The sequence below is a fragment of the Brassica oleracea genome, chromosome C3 (genome assembly GCF_000695525.1).
Source record: "Brassica oleracea var. oleracea cultivar TO1000 chromosome C3, BOL, whole genome shotgun sequence".
In the NCBI taxonomy this organism is placed as follows: domain Eukaryota; kingdom Viridiplantae; phylum Streptophyta; class Magnoliopsida; order Brassicales; family Brassicaceae; genus Brassica; species Brassica oleracea.
In genome coordinates, this window is record NC_027750.1 from 33,424,535 (window position 1) to 33,431,353 (window position 6,819).

General features: G+C 35.8%; 2 long non-coding RNA genes across 2 annotated transcripts; one reads left to right on the forward strand and one right to left on the reverse strand.

Annotated features, from left to right (window-relative positions):
• The first annotated feature begins 3,216 nt into the window (after nucleotides 1-3,216).
• On the forward strand, nucleotides 3,217-4,709 carry LOC106329286. Its single transcript, XR_001267773.1, has 3 exons — nucleotides 3,217-3,496; nucleotides 4,157-4,231; nucleotides 4,452-4,709. It is a non-coding gene; the product is annotated as an uncharacterized LOC106329286 (long non-coding RNA).
• A 1,126-nt stretch (nucleotides 4,710-5,835) lies between these two features.
• Nucleotides 5,836-6,819, reverse strand: LOC106329287. The gene is made up of 2 exons (XR_001267774.1): nucleotides 6,207-6,819; nucleotides 5,836-6,070 (listed from the first exon to the last, which is right to left on the reverse strand). It is a non-coding gene; the product is annotated as an uncharacterized LOC106329287 (long non-coding RNA).

Sequence of the window (6,819 nt, forward strand, 5' to 3'; positions counted from 1 at the left end):
CATTAATGTCTTCAGGTAATTCTTGCTTGATCAGTTGTGTGTGTGTTAGGATCATCGGCTGTGTTGACAGTTGAGATAGTAGTTTACACCTACATATCTATCTTCATGTAAGGGAAAGAGTGTACCTGCCGCCTCTACTTAGAGAACCTAAACTCGAATCAAAGACCTCTACAATTTTCACCATGGAATCATTTTCTCACAATAAGCAAATTGATTATAACATCTGAACTAAATCCTCTTAAGGCTCTAGCACTATCTTTTTTTTTTTTTTTTTTTGGAACAAATGGCTCTAGCACTATCTATAAATCAGTCTTCGTGCAAAAACTCTCAGCAGAGATGCTGCGACCACACGGTCCACACCTACAGGCACGACGACGTTTGGATTTGGTCAACAAATGCATCTCCTTTTTTATTAAGGTTAAACCCTCCCTTCCCGTGCCAGGGAATCGCTTAAGGAACTTCCTTTGTATTGGAGAAAAATGGATCGCGAAACCACAAGATATCGGCTTAGTGCAAAAGTTTTTGAAGAAAATACCTGATAACGGTAGAATTATAGGTTTAACAATAATGTGTCAAAAAAAATATAGATATATATCTAATGTACATACTAAAAAGATTATACTGTGGAAGTGGTTGAAAGGATGAACCAAAACAAAGCTAACAAGAGTTTTAGTCATTATACACATCTCAATTTATCTAGATATATGGTTTGAATATTATGAATCTTCGTTGGAAACTGTAGAGGAGATGACTGTTTTTTTTTTGAAACTTAAAATGTGTTGTTGTTGTTCGTTCATTCAAAATCAATTTCCACGAAGTGATAGAAAGATTAGGGTCTTAGCACTCAAGCTTTTTAGCTTGAGTCTTTGACGATTTGATAATCACATCGCTGATTTCAATATTATGTCTTGTAATTACCAATTATTTCCAATAGAAACGTACGTTTTAATAACTTACCTTTGCGCTGGTGTTATATCTATATATCAAATAATTAACAACGGCATGAGGAAGGAGCTTACTTGTGATATTCACCAATCGAGAAGTAACCGCATTTACTATAATCAGCAGCATCCAATTAACTAGCGAAGTAACGTTTGATATCCTATGTCCAAGAAACTTAAAATGTGTTGTTGTTCGTTCATTCAAAATCAATTTCCACGAAGTGATAGAAAGATTAGGGTCTTAGCACTCAAGCTTTTTAGCTTGAGTCTTTGACGATTTGATAATCACATCGTTGATTTCAATATTATGTCTTGTAATTACCAATTCTTTCCAATAGAAACGTACGTTTTAATAATTTACCTTTGCACTGGTGTTATATCTATATATCAAATAATTAACAACGGAAGGAGCTTACTTGTGATATTCACCAATCGAGAAGTAACCGCATTTACTATAATCAGCAGCATCCAATTAACTAGCGAATTTCAGTGTTGTTTGGTTTTATGTTTTGCTTTATTTTTGAGTGACGTACTCTATGTTCTTTTTATTTATTTCTCTAATTAAGTTGCAGTTTCGAACTTGAACGATATTAGTCTCATCACTCTGTTTTTATGGATTTCAATTGCTTGGCTTTGCTGATCTAGTTTAATAGAAACAGAGTAAGGAACGAAGAATAGGTGTGTGTGTGTAAGGAACATCGGTTGTGTTTGGCCAGTTGAGATAGTAGTTTACACCTACATCTATCTTCATGCAACCGATGTTTATAATATCTGAACTAAACACTCCTTTTCCTTTATTTTGGGTCAAAATCCTCTTTAACACTATCTATAAATTAGTCTTCGCGTAAAAACTCTGAGCAGAGACGATACAACCAGTGGTGGAGCCAGCGTCATCTCTCATACGACTCATTTATTAAAATAATTATGTAATATTACTAAAAATATTTAAGATGGGTCGAACCGTTCATGGGAGTCAAGCTAATGGATCTTAACCAGATGTTCCAACCAAAATCAATCGTACAGAAACTAAACTCATTTATTTGTAGAAGTCATGTGGGTCAACTGATCCCCCTCCCTACCACATGGCTCCGCCACTGATTACGACCACACCTACGACGACGTTTCCATTTTTTCTCTGCCATATTCGTATTCCCCAACGTTCTCTCCGACAGATATGACTTCCAAACACGAAAAATATCGCTAAGAAAAACAAGTTTTGCTGTTTAGACCCTTACAACAATTGGCATGTATCGTGTTTATTACGTTGATGTCTCTGTCGACAGTAGTGGTCCTCACTTTTAAATGACCACAAGCTAACTAAAAAAAAAGGCTGAAATTGGCATGCTCTCAAGGACCGAACTCTGACGGTTGAGATTAAGGATTGATTGATGATTTACACCACTAGACAAAAAGAACATCTGAAAAATAATGACCAAATTTAGTTTATATATTTTAGGGACGGAAGCCCATGCTTCTTTAGCTTCCCTTCAAGGCCGGGCCTGTCTACAGATATGAGTACACTATCCAAAATTTCATTGTGATTCCGATTTGGTCACCAAATGCTTCTCCTTTTTTACAAGGTTAAACACTCCCTTGTCGTGCCAGGGAATCACTTACAACAATATTCACAGAATCTAATGGGTTTTGTTATTAGCCTTGAGTCCTTGACGTATGTGAATCCTGAGTTCTCCCGATTGCTCTTGCTTGAGGAACTTCCTTTGATGGTCACACACGATCTCAAAATCTACGTCTGAAACCACAAGATATCGGCTTCCTAAAGCAAACGAGAGTAGTATAAATGTGCAAAAGTTTTTCAAGAAAAACACTGATAGTAACGGTAGGATTATAGGTTAACAATCATGTAGATCTAATGTACATGCTAAAAAGATTATAATGTGTAATAGTGGTTGAAAGGATGAACCAACACAAAGCTAACAAGAGTTTTAGTCATTATATACATCTCAATTTATCTAGATATAAGCATCATTTTTTATTTTTTTTAATATGAAACTAGAAATGCCAAAACCCAAAAAAATTAAATCATGAACCCTATCGGTAATATTTTCACGTATGTATTTATGCACTTTCCCATTTCAGACCCACTTTCGGTCATATAATTATGAAAATGTTACAGTCTAAGACACATTTTGACTTTTAATAACACAATAGGTCACTTATGTCTACTGAGACACTTTCGCCAACCAAACCCCGTGAAAAAGTCCAACTAAATTAACTAGAGTAACTATTAGAGTAACCATAGTTATACGATTTGACTCACAACAACTGTTTTCCATTTTTCAGTTTAGATCTCTCTCTCTCTCACATTGTCACTCACTTTTTTTCTTTCTTTTTCTCGTAACCTCAAATCATTTGATTCCTCAAACCCAGAAACAAGGTGAAGCCTCTGTAGCAGCCTCCGGTTACCGAGTTGACTCATTCAATATAAATCAAATTAATGGAGATGGGAAGCGAAGGGTTGATTGCAAGGAGGCTGACTTTTTGTATCTCCATGTTTTCTCGGATTCTCCATTTTAATCTCCGACAACTCCAACTTTGTGAGTCTTAGAGCCGAATACGCCGCCTCGTGCTTACCCTATTTTGACTTATCTTTTTCTTCTCTAGTATTCATCAAAATTGATTTTTCTCCACATCAAAACCCTTAACCCAGCCGAATCACAAACAATTTTCCTATTCGTATATATGAAGTCACTGAAGTGGGTTAGTCGATTTTTGTCAGTGGTTTACTGTTTCTTCTCTATTCGAGTATCTAGGCTTGATCTGGGTCGAATTTAATCACTGATTGGGTTTTTAAGTTAGAACACTGATCTTCCTTCCTGACCGGTTGATTGTGGTCGAGTGGTAAGGAGACGGGACTGAGACGCCAACACGTTTCAGGTTCGATCGACCTGCTGCGCGAAACTAAGTCACAATTATCCTGGTCAACCAACACGGATATGGGCCTATGTTTTAGGGTCCATTTGAATACTCGTAGAAAGGGTCTATCCGTGGGCTACACCTCCCCTTGGGTATTAGTCCGGGCCTATCCATGGGCCTGGGATACCCAGGTTAACAAAAAAAAAAAAAAAAAAAACACTGATCTTCCTGTTCTTGAAAATTCACGATCAGATCGAATCGTGATTGAGAAAAGCTCCTCCAATCTTTTGAATCGTCTGGGGTAGTGTTTAATCCTATCTTTGTCATTATGTTTGTTGCAGATACACTATTCATAGAATAGCAAAGTGGAGTTAACAACTAAGAAGTCTGTTCAGCTGAAACTCTTCTGAAATGCGGTTATGTGTATTTTCTATCACAAGCTCTTCTAAAACTATTCCATAGCATTTTGCCTTTTTGATTGGAATGATAAGTTTCTGGGATTTGTTTTGGAGATGAAACAATCCTTTCTTTCGTTAAACGTATTATCTACAAGCCGAGTAGAAAGTTTTGCTCATACTTAGGGTGTAACAAACATTCTTATGACTTTCAACTGATTTTTTTTTTGAATTTGTGCAGATTTATTGCTTTGATGAATTTACTCTGGAAAATAAGTTCAGTGTTCTCACTTTTCATGTTCTTCGGCTAGTGAGACAAGGGAAAACTAGGGTTAATGTTGTATATGGTCTGATTGATGGTTGTAGGTACAATGTGTCTGAGAAATATGGTGTACATGTGGACACTTTTTTGCAATACATATATTAGGCCTCTAACCCATTTGTATATATATCTATAAGTGGATTGTGTTATATTGTAGTAATTTTATATGCACCTTAAGCTTGGTTGTGGCATGTGTTATCTTTTTAGTTAACTCTAGAAGATTTTGGTGCAAAACAAGTTTCTCTTTTTCTGTCGTATTAGAATTAACTTAGACTTTATTGAAGTTTTGTGAGCTCTTCTCAAGTATAAACTTTATAATTGACATTTGTATATATGTACACCAAAATAATTCATCTGTTTCATATTAATTGTCATTGTAGATGAAATTTTTCGTTGCAAAATAAGTGTCGTTTTAGTTTTTCGATGCAGAATTTATTGATTTTATTCTGCAGATTATTTTTCTATTGGTTGAAATAGGAGTAGGTATATGGGTAATGGTGTTTTTATATGGAAAACATGCAAAACTAAATGATTTCTTAATTTATTTGCAAAAGTCTCAAACGACACTTATTCAGAAACAGAGGGAGTATTTAACTTTGTGTGTGTGGACTCCGAAATTAGGTGTACACGTGGATATTTTTGTAGATGTACAAGCGGTTTTGAATTTGGATTTTTGGGTGTTTGTGTCTTTTTTTGGTCAATTGTGCCTAAGTGAATATTGTTCTAAACAAAGTTGTTGGCGTATGTAAGTATGTAGATGTTGTCAAAGTGCCTATTGTGGATTAAGTGTATTGTCAAAGTGCCTATCACGGACAAAGTTGTTCGAGTGAATGTACACCTAGTCAGAGTGAAGTATTTAGTGTACACTGCCTTTTTTTTTTTGCTTAACACTCGAAACATGGAGAATATTACACCTTGCAAACACCAGTCCCTTCAATCATATGTGTACATGTAATTCCATTTGACAATATATATATATATATATATCAAAGACCATTAGATGCATGTAACAGATTATTAGTCATGTGTGTACGAGGCTCTATGTATAACAGTATATACTATATAGCATGGAAACAAAATCTTTCTGAAATTTTGTTAAATGATGTGCACGTGGATGCTTGTGAAACAATGTACAAATGAATCATTGTACAGATTGATAATAATATTTACGTGTACACATGTACGTCGTTGGCTGTGTGCATATAACAAAAACCCAAACTACACTTTTACAAAATTTATACTTATAAACACTTCACTCTTACTAGTTTCTTATCTTGCTTAAAAATAGTTAGAACACCAACAATTCAACAAGCTGACTCCAAAGTGAGATCCTTTTATTGTCCTATGAATATACATTACATCCATTACTTTAAAAATTACAAAGTCCATGCACCTTACAATAGAAAAGCAACGTTTTCACAACTGATGTAATTAATATCTCAAGATAGATTTTAATCGTTAGGCAATATCACTAACTTTGATACTTGAGATCCCTCCAAAGGTATTTTTGGTTGGCCATGTCCACAAACGCCCATCTTCTATTAGGTGAACAACAAGGAGACATTATAAAAAATCCCAGAATTCAAGAACTTAACAAAAGGCAGGGAGAGCTATATGTTTAGCTTTTTGAAACTGAGTCATTGTTTATCATTCACTATAATGTCAGACACTAACCTTTTCCTTCTCGCTGTTAACAAACATAGCAGAAACAACTACTGTGAAATAGACCTGAAGAAACACCACAAGCTCTAACACCGCAATCCTCCCGTTAAGCCGTTCGGTGTAAGGTCTAAAACCTAACTCCACATTCAACCCACCTGAAACCGGATCCTTTACACTCCCCGGCGGGAAATACAGTCCCGAGCTTCTTGAAGCAGACTCGACTGACTCTTTCTTAGAGTTTCTCAGCTCTGCTTTCTTCCATGTCTCACTTTGGTATATGAGTCAGATATATTGAGAGATGGGACTCGAATTCGTCGGAGTCTTTGGTCTCTATTTAGTTTCTGAATCCGGTTGAGTATCCTCGGTTGATTCGATATCGGTGGTGAGGACGGTGAGAGATTTAGAAGTGTGTGTCTATCCGGTTGGAAGAAAGTAATTTGTAGAGATGTTATCGCCATTTTGTTTTTTCAGAGCTTTGTGCCTCTTTCCTCCTCCTCTTACGCTTCCTGTGCTTTTTAGATCTGAAATTTAATTTTCAATTTTTGTCTTTAGAAAAGTTATTGAACAGTGGAATAGCTAAACTAGCAAGTTATGTTATCAACTAGGACATAGTAATACTCCCTCC